Source organism: Hypanus sabinus, chromosome 7 (assembly GCF_030144855.1).
Source record: "Hypanus sabinus isolate sHypSab1 chromosome 7, sHypSab1.hap1, whole genome shotgun sequence".
Classification (NCBI taxonomy): Eukaryota; Metazoa; Chordata; class Chondrichthyes; order Myliobatiformes; family Dasyatidae; genus Hypanus; species Hypanus sabinus.
The window spans coordinates 48,579,057-48,604,870 of record NC_082712.1 but is presented as its reverse complement, the minus strand read 5'-3'; the positions used below and the strand labels follow the sequence as shown (position 1 = coordinate 48,604,870).

General features: G+C 38.0%; 1 protein-coding gene across 1 annotated transcript in view; it reads right to left on the bottom strand.

Annotated features, from left to right (window-relative positions):
• The window catches only part of LOC132396769 (E3 ubiquitin-protein ligase UHRF1-like), a 151,780-nt gene that overhangs the window by 86,128 nt on the left and 39,838 nt on the right, over positions 1 to 25,814 (bottom strand). The window lies entirely within an intron of this gene.

Sequence of the window (25,814 nt, the reverse complement as noted above, 5' to 3'; positions counted from 1 at the left end):
CATTGCCCCTTTTGGCTCTCCTTTATTTCATTAAGCTCGTTCCTGCTAGCCTTATAATCTTCCAGATCTCTATTACTACCTAGTTGTTTGAACCTTTCATAAGCTCTTCTTTTCTTCTTGAGATTTACAACATCCTTTGTACACCACAGTTCCTGTACCTTACCATCCTTTCCCTGTCTCATTGGAATGTACCTATGCAGAACTCCATGCAAATATCCCCTGAACATTTTTTCCATACGTTTCCCTGAGAACATCTGTTTCCAGTTTATGCTTCCAAGTTCCTGCCTGGTAGCCTCCGTGTTTCCCCTGACTCCAATTAAACGTTTTCCTAACTTGTCTGTTCCTATCCCTCTCCAATGCTATGGTAAAGGAGATAGAATTGTGATCACTACCTCCAAAATGCTCTCCCACTGAGAAATCTGACACTTGACCAGGTTCATTTCCCAATACCAGATCAAGTACAGCCTCACCTCTTGTAGGCTTATCTACATACTGTGTCAAGAAACCTTCCTGAATACACTTAACAAACTCCTCCCCATCTAAACCCCTTAATCTAGAGAGATGCCAATCGATATTCGGGAAATTAAAATCTCCCACAACAACCTTGTTATTATTACACCTTTCCAATATCTGTCTCCCTATCTGTTCCTTGATGACCTTGTTATTATTGGGTGGTCTATAAAAACACCCAGTAGAGTTATTGACCCCTTCCTGTTCCTAACTTTCACCCACAGAGACTCAGTAGACAATTCCTCCATGACTTCCTACTTTTCTGCAGCCGTGACACTATCTCTGATCAGCAGTGCCACACCCCCACCTCCCTTGCCTCCTTCCCTGTCCCTTCTGAAACATCTAAAGCCTGAAACTTGAAGAAACCATTCCTGCCCCTGAGCCATCCTTGTAATGGCCACAACATCACAGCTCCAAGTACTGATCCACATTCTAAGCTCATCTGCTTTGCTCATAATACTCCTTGCATTAAAATAGACACATCTCAAACCATCAGTCTGAGCACATCCCTTCTCGATCACCTGCCTATCCTCCCTCTCGCACTGTCTCCAAGCTTTCTCTATTTGTGAGCCAACTGCCTCTTCCTCCATCTCTTCAGTTTGGTTCCCAGCCCCCAGCAATTCTAGTTTAAATACTCCCCAATAGCCCCAAGGAGGTCCCAATGATCCAGAAATTTGAATCCCTACCCTCTGCTCCAATCCCTCAGCCACACATTTATCCTCCACCTCATTCTATTTCTATATTCACTGTCACATTGCACAGGCAGCAATCCCAAGATTACTACCTTTGAGGTCCTGCTTCTCAACTTCCTAACTCCCAGTAGTCTGGTTTCAGGACCTCCTCCCCTTCTCACCCATGTCATTGATACCAATATGTAGCATGACCTCTGGCTGTTCTCCTTCCCACTTCAGGATATCGTGGATGTGATCAGAAACATCCCAGACCCTGGCACTACCAAACAGCTACACCCTCTGTGCTCCTGGCCAATATACACTGCCCTGCATTCACAGGCAATCCAGGAAAAGCCAGCAGTCCCGAGTCCCAGATCACCTTTGACCTGCATAAGATTTGATCTGAGCTTCCATACGGATTTGTGGATGGTATTAATCTGGTATTTCTTCAGAATCCTGGCAATCCTTCTAGAAACCATGGAAATACAGGTAAGATAGGCAGTTGCAATAGGTTCTTCATTGTTGGGTTTCCTGGTTTTCCCGGATTAATACCATTCACAAACCCGCAATGAAGCTCAGATCACAGCTTTTGGGGGGGGGGGGGGGGGGGGGGGGTCAAAGATACCTGGAACTCAGGACAGCTGGCAGTTACATGATCAAGGAGCACAGGAGATGTTCCTGTTTGGGTTACCCGATAAAATCGGCGGCAGCAGAAAACTGAATTTGCAATGACCACAGGATTGACTCTAACAGCACAAAACTACAGTGCTGCACCAACAGCTTTTGGGACTGCCTGGTGAAGGCAGCCATTGGTACAAAACGAGAGGGAAAGAATTTTAACAAACGTGAAGGTCTCGCTCTAGGTAAGAACTGGAATTTGATTGTAAACAAGGAGGGACAGCAGAAACATGATTGAATGAGGATTTGCCAGTCAGGAGGATCAGGTGACAGGGGTGTAAATACCACCAGACTAATTGTGCCCAAGCCTCACCCCTGCTGAAGATGGCAAGAGTTTGTCGTTGAAACATTGGTTAAAATCGATAGTTGTACCAGCTGGAAGCCCAAGTTAATTTGTCATATACACCAGGAAAGCACTAGATCCTCTTGCAAGCTTTCTTTTGTTAAATTTTTTTAAATTGCTAAACCAGATATATTTCTTCCATTAGATCCTTCATGGCCTTTTCCCTCTTGTTCATACAGGCTCCTTTGGCCCAAGAGCACCATCTCAACATCATACTCCCCAACTGCAGCTACTCAAACTCAGCTGCCATTTGTTACATCTGTAATACCTATCTTGGTCCCAACTGCTCCCCAAATCTCAACCCCTTTTCCAGTCACCCCTTCCTAAAATTCCATCTGCCTGCTCATGCTTCATTTACCTAATGAACCACGAACACTTAATTACACATTTGTTTCCTCTGATTTGCATCTTACACCCGAGGTTCTGATTTCTGGTTATATTAAAACTCCTCAAACATTAAAGTTCAAAGTAAAATTTATCGGAGTACATACATGTCACCTATATAACCGTGAGATTCTTTTTCTGCGGGCATACTGAGCAAATTTATCTAACTGTAAACAGCATCAATGGACAACAAACTGTGCTAATGCAAATAGAAATAAATAGCAATAAGTAATAAGCATGAAATTTTACGTTCAGATGCGAGTCATAGGCATCAGCCAGCTTTAAACTTCTGCCAAATTCTAGGTCCCAACCTAATGCCAAAGGAAAAATCTGACAATTTTCTTGGCTATTTCTCTTGGAAAACAGAAACTTTTCAACATTCCTAAATTGTTACAAGTTTTGTTTTCAGTTTAGCTTCACATTTTGATTGATATTTATTCTTTTCAATTTCTGTCCAGAGGCAACACATCAAAACCTAACTTGGAGAGGCAAACTATACAGGAATCTGATATACTGCTGTTTTTAACAACCTGGGGGCAAAGTGCTAAAATCAGTCAACTATGTATATAAAATGACTTGTTACACTTAACTCATGATTTTCTGCACACTCAGACTATGATTTCCAAAACATTAAAGATCATGCTACAGATACTGAATCAATATGTCAGGTTTCAAAATTTCTATTTTCAGGCTTCCATTCAAAAGCCATACTACAGCATTTTCTACTGTTTAAAAATTCTAATGCCAACAGCAAATTCTCAGAATTTTTATTGTCAATCATGTTTTAAAATAATTATATAAACTTAAGCACTAATTAGAAAGGTTGTTCAAATGTACGAAGGCATTTTCCGCTGCAAAAAAACAAGCTGTCTAAAGAGGAGATATCAAGAGGATTCACAAGATCTCAACACTTTTTGCCCCTGAAAAATCAAAGCAGTAAGATAAGATGCCTTCTGCAAGTCATTTCTGATTATGTGTCTGCAAACAAGGAATAATGTGACATTAAAAATTAGTTATATTTGTGGTTTAACAATGACATGAAATTGTTCTTTCCCCTCAGAAAATAGAACAGCAATTACTTCCACTTTCCAGCAGCCTTGACTGTATCATATTATCATGTCTGTCCTATCTTGGAACTGGACAGCTGAATGGTTGCGTGCTCTGGGAGAAGAGATGGGAAAACATACAATTACATTCAGCAATTCTTTTTGCTTTGTAGAGAAATAAAAGTTCTGATCTTACTCATCACTGCAGCCTAATTCTGAGTCGACAAGGCTCTTGCCACTTCCATTTCAGTATTGATGGTGCAACATTTTCAGTCTCCAATAAACAGTTACAGCCAACAGCGATCAGTAGACAGTAATTCTCTGAAATTCTTTGTGAACCTCCCCCCCCACCCAAGGGTGCTGGTGGCCAGATGACTAGATATATTTGAAGTGGGGATATTTTTGAAAGATCAAAGAAGTAAGAGTTATGGGGAACTGGTACACAAGGCGAGTTGAGGCCAACGCAGTTCAGCTATGATGATATTGAATGGCAGGAGGGGTTGCAGGACCTGCTGACCTATTCCTGCTTCTACTTTTCTCATTTTTACCTCTATCACTTTCCAATTGTACATATTGAAGCTGTTTGGAGCACTCATTTTGCAAATAATCTCTGAATCATTATCGACACACACAAGCATGACTTGTGGTTATCTGGTATCAGCTCTTGAAATTGTATCTAAACGAGTGTTTCTTTGCCAAATTTGCTGGAAAAAGGCAAACATCAGCCACAGAAAGCACATTTCATTAGGAAAGCATCTTTAATTAGATACTCATTCTCCTATGTTTACAGTGTTTATATCCCAGCCTCATATTATATCCTTCCATCTAACCCATTTTCTTCTCCTTTCCCTGCCACACCCCACTGGATAAAATGTCACTTTTCATGTGTGATATTGAAACAAGGGACAACTTATGGCAAAGATCTGTCACAACTTTCATTCACGTCACTACCGATGGCCTCCTCTTGTGCCATGATGCAGCCACCTTCAGGGTGGAAAAGCAACACCATGTATTCTGTCGGGGTAGCTTCCAACCTGACTCCGGTTAAAAATAAAATCCCTGTTCCTTCTCCGCAATGACCTCTTATCGCTCCTCACCTGCCAATTACCTCTCCCGGTGCCCCCCTCCTTCCATTTTGCCTATGGTCCACTCTCCTCTCCTATTGGATTCCTATCTCTCCAGCCGTTTACCTTTCCTACTGACCTGGCTTCACCTATCACCTTCGAGCTACCACACACAAAATGCCAGGCAGCATCTATGGAAAAGAGCACTGTCGACGTTTTGGGACAACACCCTTCAGAAGGACTAAAGAAAAAAAGATGAGGAGTAGAGTTAAAAGGTGGGGGGAGGGAGGGAGGGAGAAACACAAGGTGATAGGTGAAACTGGGAGGGTGAGGGCCGAAGTAATGCGCTGGGAAGTTGATCGGTGAAAGAGATACAGGGCTGGAGAGGGGGGAATCTAATAGGGTAGAAGGCCATGGAAGAAAGAAAAGGGGTGAGAAGCACCAGAGGGAGGCAATGGGCAGGCAAAGAGATAAGGTGCGGGAGGGAAAAAGGGATGGGGACCGGTGGGGGGTGGGGGGAAGGAGTTCGAGAAATTGATTGCAGGCTACTTAGACGGAATATAAGGTATTGTTCCTTCTAGATATCCTCCTCCTCCCCCCCCCCCACCTTTTTATTCTAGCATCTTCCCCTTCTTTCCTGTCCTGAAGATGGGTCTCGGCCAGAAATGTCAACATTTGTTCATTCCCATAGATGCTGCCTGACCTGCTGAGTTCCTCCAGCATTTTGTGTCTTGCTTTGGATTTCCAGCAACTGCAGAATTTATTTTGATTACAACTTTCATTTGTTGATGTAAATCAGTGTTTTGCATTGTCAGTTGATATAAAAGAATTATGTACAGTACTATTCTCTGTATCATGCCACAAAGAAGCTTCAAAGGCATCATGTATTAGCTCAATGCATAATTATAAGGTTTCAAAATGATCAAGCCAATGAAGTTGGAACTGTTTTTCTGTCTCATCACCGGATTTTCATTCATGCTCGATTAGCCACAACATCACAAAAGAATTCCCACAAACTAAGCTACAGGGAGCAAACATACCAAAGATGCAGCAGGCATCATTTATAGATCACATATTTTATTTATTTTACATTCATGAAAGCCGGTAAGTGCATGAAGATCACAACTCGGCTTTAAAAAGCTCTAAACATTCTGAGTTAAAAATCAGAACTTTCTGGCGACAATGAATCTGCAAGCTGTCTTAATATACATGCCTGCACTCAATCTCCAAAATGGTGGTGTTCAGGATTTCTGGCACAACTCCAGCAAAAATCAGAAGAAACTGTACATTAGTAATTTGGAAGACCAAATAATAAAACTAAACCTGGCTAAAGAAGCAGTCAATAGTTCAGTACAAAGAGTCATTAATAAACAAACTAAAAGGCCAATTATCTTAACTATATATGGTTCAAAAGGACCATCACCAATCTTTGGCACAATCCATGTTTATACTCACAGAGCTTTTGCATTTTATTTATTTTATTTGCTAGTTAATTCTGATCATGGGAAAACTACTCCAAAAAAACAAAGTAGGTTTTCCATTGTTGGAGATAATTTGCATACTGTTTTGTTACACATACAGTCAAAGCAAAAGTAAAGTAAGAAGAAAATTGAAGGAGATCTTGCCCAGGTGGCCTAGAAATTACAGACTGGCAAAGAGTGAAAAGGTACTGAAAGGTTTGCAAAGTGGCAAAACACAAGTCTTCTCAGTCTTCTTCAGGAAACACTTCTAAGGAGCTTCCCAAAATAGTGAAGATAGAAAAGTAACTCGTACTCGTCATCCCGTGACTTTCCAAAGTTGATAATTAGCTCCTTAGTCTTTGCTGTATTAAGAGATAGGCTGTTCTCTGAGCACCTGCTCACTAAGTTCTATATCTCCGCTCTGTACGCTGAGTCATCTCTGTTGGAGATCAACCCGATCACTGTTGTGTCATCTGCATTTGAATGTTGACACTTGAACGGAAAGAGTAAAGAGTACAAATCCAAAGCCACTTATAACCATAACGCTGTGATAAGGCCATCAAAGGAAATATGAGCTAATATGAGACAAAAAGGAGAGGCAAATGACAAAGTTTAGATACTAAAATACTCAGTAGCCTTCACTTGAGAATTGACAATGCAAGAGGCAGCAGAGGGTTTGCAGTGGGCTGGACGGAAATGAAAAGATGAAAAGGGTACTTAAAAGACTGGAGGGTTAAGATGAAACAAGACGGATCCTGAATTACCACCGTAAGTACAAGTGGAAACAACAGAAGGTCTGATCACAATCTTGCAATCCTCTTTGGTTCAGGATGGTTTGCCAAACTTGTGGATGCAAAACGTTACACCATTCTCTGAAAAGGTAAAAATAAACCCAGCATTTTAAGCAGATGGTCAACTCTAACTTCTGTTAATGTCCCTCCTCCCCTTCTTACCCCATCCCAGACATATTTAGTTGTTTGCCTGTTCTCCAACTCCTCTGGTGCTTCCCCCCCCCACCCCTCTTTCTCCCTAGGCCTCCCGTCCCATGATCCTTTCCCTTCCCAGCTCTGTATCACTTTCGCCAATCACTTTTCCAGCTCTTAGCTTCATCCCACCCCCTCTGGTCTTCTCCTATCATTTCACATTTCCCCCTCCTCCCACTACTATCAAATCTCTTACTATCTCTCCTTTCGGTTAGTCCTGGCGAAGGGTCTCGGCCCAAAACGTCGACAGTGCTTCTCCCTATCGATGCTGCCTGGCCTGCTGTGTTCCACCAGCATTTTGTGTGCGTTGTTTGAATTTCCAGCTTCTGCAGATTTCCTCGTGTTTGCTCACAAGATTAACTATTAGCTTTTATCTAGTTCAAACCAAAAAAAGTAAAGTGTGCATAATCTAACAGATAATACACTAAGTAGAAAATTACATCTACACTACATTTTCAGCCGTCAGCATTAACTCCAATTCTAATGAAACTTCTTATCACTAATAGATTGTAATGATGCCACAAAATGTATAAGTTATAGAATACTCAGCTTAACTATCATAAAGTGTAAAATAAAGCATTCAGGTGTTCTAAATTCCACTTAAATTGTAATTAACCTTGCTATCCAATCTGGGCAGAATTCTTACTTTAACTATTTTAAAATTTGTTAGAAATACTTCATGTCCCTCGAATACAGTGACATTCACAAAAATAGCTCAGAAGTATGACCATTAGTACAGAGAAATAAACTGTAAATCTTAGCATATTTTGAAACAAATGAAAATTCTTGGGAAGAAACTGATCCTCTCAAACACCGAAGCACCAATGAATTAATGAGTACATAATATGTACTCACAATATTAAAATTTTGTCTTGTTATGCAGCTGACCATAATAGCACTGATATTAATAATATTTTAAATGCTAAAGCAAATCCTTGAATTATATATTAAAAGTTTGAATTAAATTCTAAAATATTCATAAATATTGCAACTAACCTCCTGGCATATTTGAACATTATGCTAAAATACTTCATAATGAAATATCAAAGGGCTTGGAATGTAAGAAAATACAACCAAAGAACATTCAATAGGTCTGTATATCAACATAGAAAATGAAATGGAGAAATTTGAAATCTTCCTCGTGCTCTCAGGTTATCTTCTTTACATTGATCAGCTGATTACCAAAGCCCTTACTGCTGCCTCTCAGCCAGCTCCAGTATCAGCCTATGACAAGTGCACTACAGGGATTAGTACCAGTACCTTTGTTGTTTGTCATACAAATATTGATATAAACGTAGGAGGAAAAAGACTTTGCAGATGGCATGAAAATTGATGGTGTTTGTAAATAGTAAGGCTAGCCGGCTATAGCTACAACAGGATATAGATCAGGTGGAAAATTGAACAGATTATTTGCAGATGGAATTTAATCCTAACATGCACACAGTGATGCATTTTGTAGAGTGAAATAAGGGCAGAATATATACAGTAAATGGTAGAGCACTAAAAAATGTTGATGAACAGAAAAAGAGACACATACAATAGTGGAAGACGAATATGGCACCCTTGCCTTCACAGTTCACGGTATAGAACATAAAAACTGCAACATTAAGTTGAAACTTTATCAAACATTTCACGAGCCCGTCCTCATTAGGTGATCAGAGGTAGAAAGAGGTAGCTTTAAATTCCTTGCGTTATCATATCAGAGGATCTGTCCTGGGATCAGCGCATGAATGCCATCACAAAGACACAACAGTATATCAACTTTCTTAGAAGTTTGCATAAATTCAGCATGCCACCAAAACCTTTTACAACTTCTATAGATACACAGTGTAGAGTACCCTAACTAGTAGCATAATAGCCTACTAGGGAAACACCAATACCAGGGAATGGAAAACACTACAGAAAGTAGTGGATGCAGCTCTGTCCATCACAGGCAAAGTCCTCCCCACCACTGAGCACATTTACATGGAATGTCCCAACAAGAAAGCAGTATCCACCAAAGATTCATAGACACAACCTCCTCCAACAATCTGGGTCAAGCTTTCTTCTCGCAACTAGCGACATTCTTTTGGAGATGCTCTTGGTAAAGTCCCACAAACTTGAAAGTACATCACATTCTTATATCTTTAAGATTAATGGTAACAGTAAGTGCTTCAATACAATTTCAATAGTGACAATGACATCATTTGGTTCAATATTTTAAATTGACAATGCTTCCTTTGAATTACGTACCTCCAGTGGCAGTTACCTATGAATATTTCAAACACCCCTGCTTAGACAAACTAATTGACACAGATATTCTACAAACTTTCAAAGAAAGACATTTCATTCACCCAAAATTAATATTGTCAGGGCTGTCTCTGAGTACACAAATATCCTGAGTATTTAAAATACTATTGACTGGCTTTCTCTGTGGCCATGCTTGATACGTTGCGTGACAACATCAGCTTGGTCTGCCAGTTTGAACTCAAGTCACAATAGTGCAAATAACTTAGCCATTGTGGCCTTGTTTGATGCAGGCCAATTAACACAACCCCATCATCTTACTAACACACACAAAATGCTGATAGAACGCAGCAGGCCAGACAGCGTCTTTAGGGAGAAGTACTGTCGACATTTCGGGCTGAGACCCTTCGTCAAGACCCATCATCTTTATGTTCAGCTGATGCATATGCAACATCTCATGGTCATCATGTTGAAAACCAGAACTCTTAGTCTGTGAGCGAGATTAAGGTTTTAACCTCAATATACTACTTGCAACTTGCAATTTACATTAAGAACTGAAGACTGGTTCGCTTATGAATTAACATCTGCTATATTGACATGACTCCACAATACTCCCTAACACTAGTATCAGGCAGAAGGCACAGAAGCCTAAGGTCAGGAATATTTATTACCTTACATTCATCAGGCTCTTGAACTGGAGTGGCCAACTTCACTCACCATAACTCTGAAATGGAGTCATATAATTCTAATAAATCATTCATAGAATCATTAATGACATATAGAAGTGATTCTGTGATCTGATCAAAAATGTAGGCTGAGTTGGTAGTAAGAAAAGCAAATGTAATATCAGCATTTATTTCAAAAGAACTGAAGTATAAAAGTAAAGATGTAATGTTGAGGCTTATAAGGCATTGGTGTGATCACTTTTGGATGGAGTATTGTTAACAGTTTTGGGTTCCTTATCTCATCGAAGAAAGGATGTGCTGGCATTGGAGAGGGTCCAGAGGAAGTTCTCAAGAATGATTGCTGGAATGAATTGAAGAGCTTTTGATAGCCTGTACTCACCAGAGTTTAGAAGAATGAGGGGGGATCTGTTTGAAACCTATTGAATACTGTAAAGCCTAGACAGAGTGGACATTGAGAAGGTAGTTCCAATAGTAGGAGAGTTTAGGTGTAAAGGGGCAGGTTCGGAATACAAGGATGTCCCTTTAGGACAAAGATGAGAAGGAATTTCTGTAGCCAGAGAGGTGAATCTAAGGAATCCATTACCACAGATAGCTGTCGAGGCAGAAGATAAGTTCTTGATCAGCAAGCACATCAAAGGTTACAGGAAAAAGGTAGAAGAATAGAGGGAGACGGATAATAAATCAGCATGATCAAATGGTGGGGCAGACTTGATAGGCTGAATGCCAAATTTTGTTCCTATATCTTAAGGTCTTATGACCAACAAATTCACTTTCAAGACTCATGACCTCAGTATTACTTTTTATTTGTATAATTCTATTTTGTTTCATATTGGTTGTTTGTCAGTCTTTGTGTATAATTTTTTCAGTATATTTCTTTATTTTATCTGTAAATTCCAATAAGAAAATGAATCTCTAAGTAGTATATATAGTAATATACACAAATTTTGATAATAAATTTTCATTGAAACATTGGTCAGACCACACACAGTAGAGCCGAGAGGTGCTAAATTTTAGGGTAGATAATTTTTCCCCATGATAGGGGTGTCAAGAAACAAGAACTTTTGATTTTAAGGTGAGAGGAAGGAATTTTGAAGATAAATAAAGTTTTATCAACTACAAAGAATTTGAAGACATCAACAATCATCTTGAATATTACAATGAAAATGAAGATTTGGAGGATTTAATCATCAAATGTATTGTACGAAGCCAGCCTATCATCTGCACTCGGTGTCTGTGCTAATTTGGTCATTTACAGTCAATCAAAAGAACATAGCAGCATACAGTGGATGAATTTCCCCATTGATATCTATTAGGAACTAATACACAGTTTTATAGTACTGTAGTACTATTGGTAGTGTTCTATTTTGTTCTGCACTTAATTTAAATACATAATTTGTTACTCAGATAAACAGTAGTTTCACAAACACAAGAAAATCTGCAGATGCTGGAAATCCAAAACAACACACACACAAAAAGCTGGAGGAACTCAGCAGGTCAGGCAGCATCTATGGAAAAGAATAAGTAATCAACATTTCAGGCTGAAACCCTTCATCAGGTCTCAATTAAACCAATTATAGTTAGTTAAACAGTAGTTTTTCTATACCTTTTTATCTATTTTCCCCAAAATATCAGCTAACTAGAGCAGCCACTTAATTGGGCCAAAATGTAAAGATCCCGATGTGTCCCAATTAACTGCAATCCTCTGTATTTACAATACCACGTAAAGATGTTTTCGTGCACAAAGTGGGCAATGATGAGAATGAGATCTGTTCTTAATGGTTTCTTTGTAATATACAAGGCTTAATGTTGCAACAGATATACATTGAAATTATTCAAGAACTTTCTGCAGAGGGGCTGCAGAGAGGATTGTAAAGCACAGCAAGCATACAGCCTGAAAATCTCCATTTAAGAAACTAAACGTTACATGACTTTGCAGTTCACCCACTTAAGTCTGCCAGAAAGAAATATTTTCAACTGAATAATTTACTAAGTACTTCATCTAAAATGAACACATCATGGAGAACAATGTCACACCACCTTCCCTTTTCCTTCTAATCGCTTATTATTATTTCTTTCCCTTTGTATTTGCACAATTTGTTGTGTTTTGCACACTGGTTGAACGTCCAAGTTGGTGCAGTCTTCCATTGATTCAATTCTGACACAGATGTACTTTGATAATAAATTTACTTTGAACTTTTCAAGATACCCATTTCAGAGAACACCACCACAGGAAAAAGGTCTGAGCTACTCACGAGACCCAGGAATCCTGCCCATAAATCGCCAGGACTCTTGCAAGAGCACATTAAACCACTTGATTCATGATTGTTGCCAGAGGCTTTTTTGTACATTGGTGTTCCTCAATTGGAAACTCCAGCTCAACGCAAGGGAAAAGAAGCAGTTCCACAGCACAACCTCCATCACCTTGCAACTTTCTGCATCAGGTGTTCCCAACCTGGGGTCCATGGACCACCTCGGTCAATGGTAGGGGTCCATGCCATAAGAAAGTTTTGGAACCCCTGCTCTACATCATCAAGAATAATGACAAGAGGCAAGGTCTCAGTAAAGCAACCACCATCATTAAGGATCGCTATCAACTGGGCCCTTCCCTCTTCTCACTACTGCCTTCAGGCAGGAGGTACAGGAGGCTAGAGGTCCACACCTCAAAATTCAAAAACATGTTTTTCTCCACTACCATCAGGTTCTTGAACCGATCTGAAAACCCCTAATCCAACCTCAGATTATATTTCCCTCAATTTGCACTAATGCTGCTATGTTAATTATTTTGCCTATTTTGTTGTGGATATATATATTGGGTGGCAGGGTGGAGATGCAATGAACATCATCTTGCAGAGAGCAACATCCACCACAACGCATGGTCCTTTATGCTCGCTGCCTTTACAAGTTGTCGTCAATCAGAAGATTGCTAAACTTCCTTCTAAAGTTTACCTGCCTCAGAAATTTGTTGCCATATTATTGGGTTCATGTCAGTTCCCAAAAGGGTACCCTTATCTCTTGTGCGGGAGTGGAGGGGATGGAAATCACTGCGGCCTAATCCTGCATGCTTCCAAAAATGGTCTAGCTACAAGGTATCTCAAAGCACTAAAGAGTGTCACCAATGGAGTCTCCATAAAATCCTCCAAATCCTTTTGCAGGATAAGTAACATCGGCATCCTTTCCTATATTAAGATTCCCTTCAATGTCTCTGACCGTACTTAGTTGGCAAATGTCCATCACTTGTAAACTGAGACCAGAATGTCAAAAGTGACTCCACTCTATTCCAAGCTGTCACAAGAGATAGAGATATACAAAAAAAAATTAGCAAAACCCCCTGTTAAACAGTGAAATACCCTATCATTTTTGAAAAACCTATGATCTAAAACTGCTCAAAATGGAGAAACAATATTTGGAATGACACTGGAAATTTTAGGTCCATAAATCTGGAGACCACAGAAGAGCAGGATAAGCACAGAAACACACTCTCTCTCAAACTAATCACAGGCCCTGTAGAGGTTACTTGAAAACAACCCAAAATTGCTGAGAAACTGAGTACGGGAATTGACACTGCACATGACGCACTTCCAAGTAATTGAGTTCCAAGTTGAAAAAGTATGTTTGATCTGTCATTATGAAATAAGCAAAGATGAACAATCTTATACAGAGTTAAAAAAAACTCACGGAATTAAATCAGCAATATAGTGGAATAAGAGTAATTAGAATTCAAATTAACAAACAAACAAAAAAAAAAATCATCCTTGTCCCTGGCTGCTTTTAAACTAAGCTAGCTAACTAGGGCAGAGCGTGAATACGTGACTAAACCCATATGCTTCTACCACACCTCAACCGATGTGACGGATTACCATAACCCATAAAAACTGTGCACCACAAAATATAATACAGACTGACATAGATGACTCCTACAAGCCAATCCTGTTAAGAACCACAGTCCCCACTTGTGAACAAGAACTGAATTCCTACGTTGGGCTTCATCAGCCACCTCAGAACACACAAAATCAAAGTGAGTAAATCACCTTTAACCCAAAGAAATATGAGCACAAAGCTTTCCAATCAACCTCCAAGTCAAACGCCAGGTTCTATTTGTAAAGTTTAATAATTAATTTGCAAACACTTGATAATAGATCATTTGCACCAGGTTAACAGTGCTAAATACTATTTATTGTTGCCCAACAGCAAGTAACTTCTTCCAAAGTTCATGTCCATTGATTTTAGTACAACAGATTTCAGAGGAAGACTCTAATGAGTTGACACTGCTATATGCAGCTGACCTGGTACAAGGGTAAAACTGAGAAATGATTTTGATAGAATGGCTGTTAGCCTCAAAGGACTACCCAATTAGAATGAATATAAAATCAACTATCACTTGATTTATAATAGCATCTTTAACTCAGTTAATCTGCAAGTTGAAACCTAAACTAACAATGTGGTTTCTTCCAAGTCTAAATATTGAGATCAAGTAATCCCAAAGGTTTGAATGACAGATATATTTACAGCTGAGTAATTGAATTCACATCCCACTGGGAACCAGTATTGGCTTATCTGGTCTATAATTTCTAAATGGTTGGTATAAAACAAGACACACCAAGAATTTTCCCCTAGCAAACCACATGGCACTCAAACGTGCAAAGCAGTTGCAGTGAAATGCAATGTTGGAAAATGCATGGTCATGCACTTTGGTAGTAAAAATAAATGTGCCAGCTTCTTTCTAAATCCAGGAATATGAGATTCAGAGGGATTTGGGTGTCCTTGTGCCAAACTCCCTGAAGGTTAACTTGTAGGTTGAGTCAGTGGTGAGGAAGGCAAATGCCATGATAGCATTCCTTTCAAGAAGTCTAGAATATAAGAGCAGGGATGTGATGCTGAGGCTTTATAAGGCACTGGTGAGGCCTCACCTTGAGTATTGTGAACAGTTTTGGGCACCTCATCTAAGAAAAGATGTGCTGGCATTGGAGACGGTCCAGAGGAGGTTCACAAGGATGATTCCAGGAATGAAAGGATTATCATACAAGGGTGCAGAGGAGATTTACAAGGATGCAGCCTGGATTGGGAAGTATGCCTTATGAGAATAGATTAAATGAACTCGGCCTTTTCTCTTAGGAGCGACGGAGGATGAGAGGTGACCTAATAGAGGTGTACAAGATAATGAGAGGCATTATCAGCCAACTTTGTGGGCTGAAGGACCTGTATCATGCTGTAGGTTTTCTATGTTTCTATTGATTGTGTGGATAGTCAGAGGCTTTTCCCCAGGGCTGAAATGGCTAACACGAGACGGAAGAGTTTTAAGGTGCTTAAAAGTAGGTACAGAGGAGACGTCAGGGGCAAGTTTTTTTGTTTTTTTTTACGCAGAGAGTGGTGAGTACATGGAATGGGCTGCTGGCGGCAGTGGCAAAGGCAGAAACAAAAGGGTCTTTTAAGAGACTCCTGGATGGCTACATGGAGCTTAGAAAAATAGAGGGCTATGGGTAAAGCCTAGGTAGCTCTAAGGTAGGGAGGGACATGTTGGGCACAGCTTTGTGGGCCGAAGGGCCTGTATTGTGCTGTATGTTTTCTATGTTTCTAACATTTGATGGCTCTGGGTCTGTACTTGCTGGAATTCAGGATGAGGGGGGACCTCATTGAAACCCTCCGAATGTTGAAAGGTCTAGACAGAGTAGATGTGGAAAGGATGTTTCTCATGGTGGGAGAATCTAGGACAAGAGGGCACAGCCTCAGGATAGAGGGGCGCCCTTTCAAAACAGAGATATGGAGGGATTTCTTTAGCCAAAAGGTGGTGCATTTGTGGAATGTGTTGCCACAGGCAGCTTTGGAGGCCAGGTCGTTGGGTGTATTTAAGGCAGAGACTGATAGGTTCTTGATTGGACATGGCATCAAAGGTTACGGGGAGAAGGCCAGAACTGGAGTTGAGGAGGAGATTAAAAAAGGATCAGACATGACTGAATGGCAGAGCAGATTTGATGGGCCAGATGGCCTATTTCTGCTCCTATGTCTTATGGTCTAACATGTAACAGAATTTTAAAATAGTTAAGTGATCTTTCTGGCAGTGCTCCACAAGATGATACCAACAAGCAAAAATGGCACAGCAGCAACTTTATTACTAGTATGGAAGCTCTTCTATAGGAATACAAGTGCCACACATGGGAGCTTCAAGTGGTAACCACGAACAAGTATAGATATGACCCAAATTCATGCTTTACTTAAAGCCAAGCAGGGTGAGAAGTGTTGCCACAAGTTGAAGATGCATTCCTGACAAGTTTTTGAACAGCCAGGAAGGAACAAATCAAGAACAAAAAGGATCTGAAGAATGAGAATAGAATTGCAGTTTATTTTGGCCTGACCAGAAGTCTTAAAGAGAAAGGGTATATAGGGAGAAATAATCACACCAAATGCCTCTAAAAGCCATCACTATTTTCATACTGCTCACGTGGAAAACACATCTCAGTCTAGACAAAGGGTCAAGGCTAAAACATCAACTATCCATTTCCTTCCACAGATGCTGAGTTCAGCAAACAGATCCAGCATCTTGTTTTTGTCTAATAGCCATCCCAGTGAAAACTGTAGTAGAGAAAAATGGCTTTGAAGTCCTTCCTATCTCCAAGCCCTTCCAACCTACTAAGGTTTTTCCTTGCTATTCAAACCTCAATCAAATGCTATTGAAGAAGAAAATATGGTGCAAGTGCATTAAAAATATCAAAGGTTATTTCACACAGTTCCTTTTTCAAAATAACTCATCATTAGCAATTCTATTAAAATACTTCATAGACTAAAGCATGGAAGGCAGCTACGGAACTTTTTTAGCTTAATTAAACCATTCAGCCTTTCCTCAAAGGTTTACCTGATCAATTCTGAACAGCAATACTTAGTTTTATTGGAAGATATAAAATTAACAACCATGCTTTTCTGAAAGCAAAACAATTAACCTGAAATTTACTAATCTGAGTCGTCCATTCTACATGGGGTAGATTAGAAATGTTTTTAGGTAACCTTGAAATGGTAAAATTAAATTCATTATTGACCTGTATGCTGGAGTACATTTTGGTCCCCCTTGGAAAACACAAACCGAGCTGATTAAAGCAAAGGAACTCCACACAGAAAATACTTTCTAAAATTAATGGTACAAATTCATAGAGCTGTAATATATGGACTGAGAAGTGTCAGATGGAGTTCAACCTGGAGAAGTGTGAGGTGGTACACTTTGGAAGGACAAACTCCAAGGCAGAGTACAAAGTAAATGTCAGGATACTTTGTAGTGTGGAGGAGCAGAGGGATCTGGGGGCATATGTCCACAGATCCCTGAAAGTTGCCTCACAGGTAGATAGGGTAGTTAAGAAAGCTTATGGGGTGTTAGCTTTCATAAGTCGAGGGATAGCGTTTAAGAGACGCGATGTAATGATGCAGCTCTATAAAACTCTAGTTAGGCCACACTTGGAGTACTGTGTCCAGTTCTGGTCGCCTCACTATAGAAAAGATGTGGAAGCATTGGAAAGAGTACAGAGGAGATCTACCAGGATGCTGCCTGGTTTAGAGAGTATGCAGTTTGATCAGAGATTAAGGGAGTTAGGGCTTTACTCTTTGGAGAGAAGAAGGATGAGAGGAGACATGATAGAGGTGTACAAGATATTAAGAGGCATCGACAGACTGGACAGCCAGCGCCTCTTCCCCAGTACAAGAGGACATGGCTTTATGGTAAGGGGAGGGAAGTTCAAGGGGGATATTAGAGGAAGGTTTTTCACTCAGAGAGTGGTTGGTGCCTGAGTCAGTGGTGGAGGCAGATACACTAGTGAAGTTTAAGAGACTACTATACAGGTATATGGAGGAATTTAAGGTGGGGGGGGGGTTTATATGGGAGGCAGGGTTTGAGGGTCAGTACAACATTGTGGGCCGAAGGGCCTGTAATGTGCTGTACTATTCTATGCTCTATTACAAACAACTTACTAGAGTTCATTCCAGAAATAAAAAAGCCAAGGCACTGTTTTAACTTTTTCAAAGGAATGCTGTTTACATCACACAAAAGTTCAGTATTAAGGAAATGTCATAACTCCAAAAGATGATTTACTTCAATGGTACTAGAATACACAGATTCAACCTCTCAGGAAATACTGAATAAACTGGGAATTGAGTGATAACTTAAAGAGTTATCAAAAAGACTTACATATAATGTAGACACATTATTTCCATTGGCTGATACCAGAACAAGGAACCATAACATCAAGACAATAATACATCAGTTTGGGAGCATAGAAGAAATAGCCTTACAGAATGGCTAGAATGTGGAACTCTTAACAAAGGGAGCCAAAGTAACAACACAAGTGTACCTCAGCTTTAAGTATCAGGCTGGGAAAGGTACATAGGCTATGTTAATTAGGTTGAATGAGGCAGCTCATCTGGAGTATAAACAGAGTAATGCATATGACCAAATGGGCAGTTACTGTGCTATAAATACACTGCAATACTTTAATTGGGCAGAATAGAAGCTAATCACCATACACCGTCACTAAGATCTGAGATTATTCAGAAGCTACACCATAAAAAAGTTTAAATGTTCATAGTATGTATTCTTTCAAAGCATGTCAGATCATCAAGTTCTAGGCTCTATTCAACATTCTTCTATGTAGTGGTCCAAATGAAACTTCATCTGATCGCATCCTTCCACTTAAAAGTGAAATAATGACCATAAAAAAAATCCTCAAAAGTTAATATTTTCATACAATGTTTTTGAAAGGGAACTGTTATGCTGTCTTTTTGGCAGCAAATCTGAAATTAAAATTGCCAGCAAAAAATAACATAAAACACACTGGAAAACTTCAAGCCTTTAAGTACCACTCAAAATGGCAAAATATTTGAAGTACTAATGCTTGAAAAATCCTTACTGAATTATTAAAATTCTACTGTATTATTTAAATTCTTAGTGGGGAGCCTCTCCTTACCCTCTTCCCTTCTAGCATCCATAACATATCGGTGGGCCTGCCTCAACTACAAACTACGCAACTTAATCTTAACACAGCAACACAAGAACACACGAGCAGGTTTAGGCCACTCAGCCCCTCAAGCCTACCCCTTCATTCAATGTGATCATGGATGAATTTGCCTTTTAATTAGAGCATTCTTTACTCCTTCACTTTTGTTACAATTTCAGTGTGGACAAAATGATGGGGACTGGATATCAGTCATATATTTCTGAATGTCAAAAAAGCTGCAGATGATGAAAACCTGAAATAAAAATAGAAAATGCAGTTAATACTGAGGTCAGGCTGCATACTGTATGTGGGAAGAGAAGCTAGGCTAATGTTTCAGGTTGAAACATTAATCTATTTCTCTTCCCACAGACGCAATCTGACCTACTGAGTATTTCAAGTATTTCAGAGCATTTCAAATACTCTGACCTACTGAGTATTTTGAGCATTTTCTGTTTTTTAAATCCACAGTTTAGAACATCACCAAAAAGAATCTTAAAACCAAGCATGTTTTTTTCAATTACACCTGCATTGTTATTACATTGTAGCAGTTATTATTGATGCCTACAGTAGAGAGCTTGTTTCTCATTCTACTCCAGGAGCATGTGACATTGAGAGCGAGCACCAAGTGCTCCTTGGCCCACTTATACTCAAGCCGGAATGAAGACTCCTTACTACAAAACTAAACTGTAAACCATGGCCCTGGAGCTGCAACAACCAGGGTGCAACTATTTACTTCTCTTTGCACTTGTATGTCCTTATTTCCCTGATTGTTCGAATTCAATTATAGAGGTCTGGAGTTGGAGACCGCCTCTGTCTGTCGATGGAGTAGCAGTAATTTTGTGCTGCTCTTAGTCTTCTCTTTCTCCCCCCAGTTTAAATTTTGAATTTAAAATTTTTAATTGCTGATTCTTCAAGGGGAGTAATATGTCTATGTCTATGAGAAGTGGGAAGAATCTGCCTGAACCTACTGACAAAGGTAATGGAAAAGGAAAGATCTGATGAAATGCCATCATGGGCTGATAAGATATCGTTCGGACGCTGAATTCAATTCAAGATCAGAATAGGGCAATTAAAGATCAACTGGAAAAGAATAATAATGAAATGAAGTTATTTCTGGGAAAACTTAAAGATGTGGAAACTCAAGTTACTAAACATGAAGAGGACTTGAAGTTAACTAAGCAAAAATTGTCTGAAACTACAACCTGTTTGGAAAAATATCAAAATAAGATTATAGACTTAGAAACTAGGTCTTGTCGAAACAATATACGAATTGTTGGATTGCAAGAAGGAGCTGAAGATGGAGATTTAACGGTTTACTTTGGTAAGCTCTTTCATATTCTATTTTCGACTATTTTATCACAGCCGCCTACTATTGAAAGAGCACATAGAGCGTTTACTTCAAAATGTAAGGATTCAAGCAAACCAAGATCTATTCTGGTTTGTTTTCATCACTTTAAAATTAAAGATCAAATAATGCAACAGGCAAGAAAAGAGTTTTCAGATTCAACGAGTCTGAGCTCCATTTTTATGAAGATTATCCGAAAGAAGTAATGGAACAAAGAGCAAGATTTGCTTTGGTAATGAAACAAGCATATGATAAGAAACTATTTCCCTCTGAGCTACCCGACAAGAATGAAAGTTTTTCCTCCTAATTCTTCTCCACACATTTTCTTTGATCCAAAAGCCGTACTGGATTTTGTTCAGGCTATACCTGTCACCATCACTGACGCTACTACCGAATGAACTATCCGGAAAGCTGTTTGATTATCTGTATATTATTCACCTTTTGAAAAGAAGATATATGGTTATTTGGATATTTCATTGAGAGATTAATAAAAAGAGATAAGAAAACCTGCTCATTATTGCATCTTATTGGACCTCTTGGAAAGAAGATTTATGGTTCAAGTTTGACTGTTTAAATGGCTAATTAGATAATTGACTGAGAAAAGGATAAAAGGAATTGTTCCTTTCATCTAATATTTAGTTTGATGTTTCTTTATATACATATATATTTTTTTTGGGAGGGTTTAGTTACTTACGATATTACTAATTAATATTTCTGTAAATTTAGTTTGGTTAAATATACTATTAACCTTTTTTTAAATCTGTTTTATTATAGTGTCCTATTACTGAATTTAAAGTTTCTTAGAGATTTAAAGCTAAACTTAAGATGGCGCTGTTTTTTTCTCTAAGAGATTATATTATTTTGGTTCTTTTTTTGTTTAATACATGATGGAATGCAAACACTCTCCTTTGTCAAGACGTTATCGTCTTTCTTGCAAGGTCATTTTATTTTTTTGCGTGCTGGCTGGGGGGAGGGAGAGAAGAGACCAACAGAGCGGTCCATTGCTTTGTATCCTATCTTACTTCGCTTGCCTTTTTTCCGGGCTTTTCGGAAGGTGGGTGGGCCTAGAGTTAGGAGTTTTTCCCCATTGGGTGGTTCCGGAGCATGCATGTTTTCTATATGGTTGTATTCTTCTTTACCGCCATTTTTGATCATCCCGAATTGGTATATGTTCTGCGCATGTATAAAGTAAATTAGAATAAAATTATAGTATGGCAGTTAAACAGATTAATGTAATAAGTTGGAATGTACGTGGTTGGAATCATCCTATTAAACGAAAAAAGACTTCTTAGAGTAAAACTAAAGGCGTATCTATCTTTATTAAATCTAATATATTTACTCAAGAGGATATTGAATCAGATTCTAATGGTAGATTTCTAATTGTTAAAGGAGTGATTCATAATAGAAAAGTTGTTTTGGTCAATTTGTATGGTCCTAATTTAGATGATCCTTTTTAAAAAAAAAAGTATTTGCTTTATTGCTAGATTTAAAGGAGTATATGTTGATATTGGGTGGGGATTTTAACTGTTGTTTAAATCCTATGATTGACAAGAGCTCAACTAATCAGCAACTTCCAAATCGTTCCGTGTCAGTTATTAACACCTTTTTGACTGATTCTGGGTTGATCGAATTTTGGAGGCATTTGCACCCTGATAACAGAGAATATTTTTTTTTCAGCATGTCTATAAAAAAAAATTGAGGATTAATATTATAATTGATCCACACCTTTTGCCTAATGTTAAAAACTGTGAATATGACGCTATTGCTATATCTGATCATGCGCCTTTGAGTTTGTCCTTTGAACTTGATTATGTCATTTTTGCCCGTCCACCATGGCACGTCTCAGACTTTACTGCAAAACTCTGATTTTATCAGTTTTATTGAAAGCCAGATAAAAGAATTTTTTTCTTTTTACTGATGTAGGAGGTATGTCCAAATTAATTATATGGCATACATTTAAAGCATTTTCACATGGTCAGATTATTTCTTATTCAGCTAAATTTAAAAAACAGACTAAAGTAGAATTAGATAAAATTTCAAAACAAATTCAAGATTTAGATCATTTCTATGCGACTTGCCCTAATACTGACTTATTTAAAAAAAGGGTGGAACTTCAATCACAATAGAACATTATTAACTCATCCAATTGAAGGTTAACTGCTTAAGTTAAAGAGCCAATTTTATATGTTTGGAGATAAAAAAAAATAAACTACTTGCATCTCAATTAAAATCAGCTGGAGCCAAAAGGCAAATTTTGAAAATTCTTAGAAAGGATGGTACCTTGGCTCAGGAATATGAAGAAATTAATAAGATTTTTATACTGAACTTTATAAATCTCAATGTCCAGTAGATTCTTCTGAAATGAATGCTTTTTTTTTTAAACAAAAGATTGCTTTTCCTAAGATTTCTGCTGAGGATCAAAAAACTCTTGATGCCCAAATTACTGAATCCGAAATTCATAAAGCTATTTTTTCAATGCAATCTGGTAAGGCCCCAGGACTTGATGGTTATCCTGTAGAATTTTATAAAAAATTTAGAAAATTGCTTTCTCCATACATGTTAGAGATGTTTAAAGATTCTTTTGTGAAAAGTGATTTACCCTCTACTTTTTATGCTTCTATTTCTTTAATTCTTAAAAAGGATAAAGATCCTACTGATTTTACCTCATACAGACCTATTTCATTACTGAATGTTGATGGTAAGATTCTGTCAAAGATAACAGCCAATCAGTTGAAGAGTATTTTGGGTAAAATTATTCTTAAAGATCAAACAGGCTTTATAAGGGGTCGTTATTCTTTTTCAAATGTTCGGAGACTATTTAACATTATATATTCGCCCTCTTCCAAAACTCCACAATGTGTTATATCTTTGGATACTGAAAAAGCATTTGATAGAGTCGAATGGAAATATTTATTTAATGTTTTAGAAAAATCTGATTTTGGTATTAATTTTAATAACTGGATTAAAATGATACATAAAGCTCCTATTGCTACTGTTGTCACTTAAAACTGTAGGTCTTTTTTTCAGCTACCACGGGAGACAATACAAGGTTGTCCATTGTTCTTTGTTATTTAATATTAGAACCCCTTGCTATTGCTCTTCGTGAAGCCAAAAATATTCATGGAATTTTTATGAATGAGACCATGCACAAGATCTCTCTTTACGCTGATGATTTATTGGTATATATATCTAAGCCTGAAGAATCTATTTCTGCTTTGCTGAAATTATTTGACAAATTTGGAGATTTTTCAGGATATAAAATAAATTTTAGTAAAAGTGAATTACTTCCTTTAAATGAATCTGTCTCTATATATGATAATATTCCTTTTAAAGTTACAGATTCTTTTAGACATTTAGGTGTCATAATTACTAAAAAATATAAGGATCTTTATAAAGCCAATTTTCCTCCCTTAGTGGACTCTACGAAGTACTCATTTAGTAGACAGAGCCCACTTATATTTTCTCTTGTTGGCCGTATTCAAGTAGTCAAAATGATGATTTTGCCAAAATTTTTATATTTATTTCAGAATATTCCTGTTTTTTTGACTAAGAAGTTTTTTGATCAGATTGATTCTATTATTCTATCTTTTATTTGGGATAATAAAAGACCAAGAATTAGTAAATGTCATTTACAAAAGTTGGAAAAGGATGAAGGTCTTGCTTTGCCTAATCTAAGAATGTATTATTGGGCTATTAATTTGCGATATATGTCCTTTTGGTTATATTGGGTTGATAGGAATGTTCAGCCAATTTGGGTAGACCTGGAACTGAGAGCTGCGAAACAGTTTTATTTAACTTCGTTGCTCTACCTATACAATTAGCTAAAGTTGCTAATTTAAACCTATATCCTGTGGTTAAGCACTCTTTACAAGTTTGGCTCCAGTTCCGCAATTTTTTTAATCTTAAAAAATTTAAACTTTGTTGTTTAATTTACTGTAATTACTTTTTTAAACCTTCCTTGAGTGACTCAATTTTTTTTTACTTTGGAAAAATAAAGGTATTAATTCTTTTTTGGATTTACTTAAAGAAGGCAGATTTATGTTTTTTGAACAATTAGTCAATAAATATTCTCTCATATTCACATTTTTTACAATACCTTCAAGTTAGACACTTTTTACAAAAATATTGAAGTAATCTTCCTTAGATATTGGGGGCTGACTTGTTAGATACTATTATGAATATGAACCTTTCGATGAAAGGTTCTATTGGAGGAATTAATAATTTATTATTGCAATGGGATAAGCATCCTTTACTTAAGATTAAACAGGATTGGGAGAAGGAACTCAATTTGACTTTTATATGGGAGGATTGGACGCGGATTCTGAAGCTGGTTAACTCTTCTTTGATCTGTGTTAGTCATTCACTCATTCAATTTAAAATTGTACATCGTTACCATTTGACGAAGGAGAGACTTTCTAAAATATTTCCCAATGTTGACAAGTATTGTGATAGATGTAAAACTGAGATAGCTACACTGACACATATGTTCTGGTCATGTTCTGGATTAAAACAGTTTTGGAAGTCTTTTTGACAATTTCTAAAGCACTCAGAATCAACTTACAACCTAATAAATTGACTGTGCTTTTTGGAATAATTCCTCAAAATATCCATGGTATTTCTGTGTCTGACCAACATGTTATTGCGTTTGTTACATTGATAGCTGGGAGGGCCATCTTGTTGAAATGGAAGGATATATAAGCTCCTACTTTGTCACAATGGTTCTCTCAAGTGATGCTGTCTTAGCTTGGAGAAAATTAGAAGTCGAACCTTTGAACCTTTATTTGATTTTGAGAAGAGATGGGGCTCATTTGCTCATTATTATCATTTCAGTTAACTGATAGATTTTCTCCACAATCTAATTGTAATTTTTTTTTTGATATATTTTCCTTTCTTGTTGGCGGTTTAATATTTATTTTTAGAAGCTTTTTGTATGACGCATGGCTCCGGGGTTGTACTCCACCAATGGGTTTCTTTCCCCCCCACTTTTTTTGCTTAGTAAGGTATTTTTTAAATTCACAAAAATTTTCAATCTTTAAGATAATTTTTTTTGAGTCATTGTAAGAGTTGTTACTTCGATATACCTGTGTTATTTTTGAATAATAATATTAAAAAGATTTGAAAAGAAAAAAGAGATCTGGAGTTAGGAAAGGGCTGCTCTATTGCTTCGTTAATGATTAATTAGTGTCAAAACATCATGATCTGTCAGTACCAGTAATTTGGGACATACACAAGAGGCAATTTAATTTTCTATGATATGCAAACACTCCATAATCCACAAATAAAAACAACACCCTCTTATCAACAACATTCTAATCTTGCACTGTATCTGATGGCCCAGATCTGGGACCCTGACCCACGCCCTTGACACACCACACTAAATCGCTGACCCTGATAAATTCCCTGCGGTCAACAATAATCCACCATCAACAAAGTGCTTTGTCCTTCAATG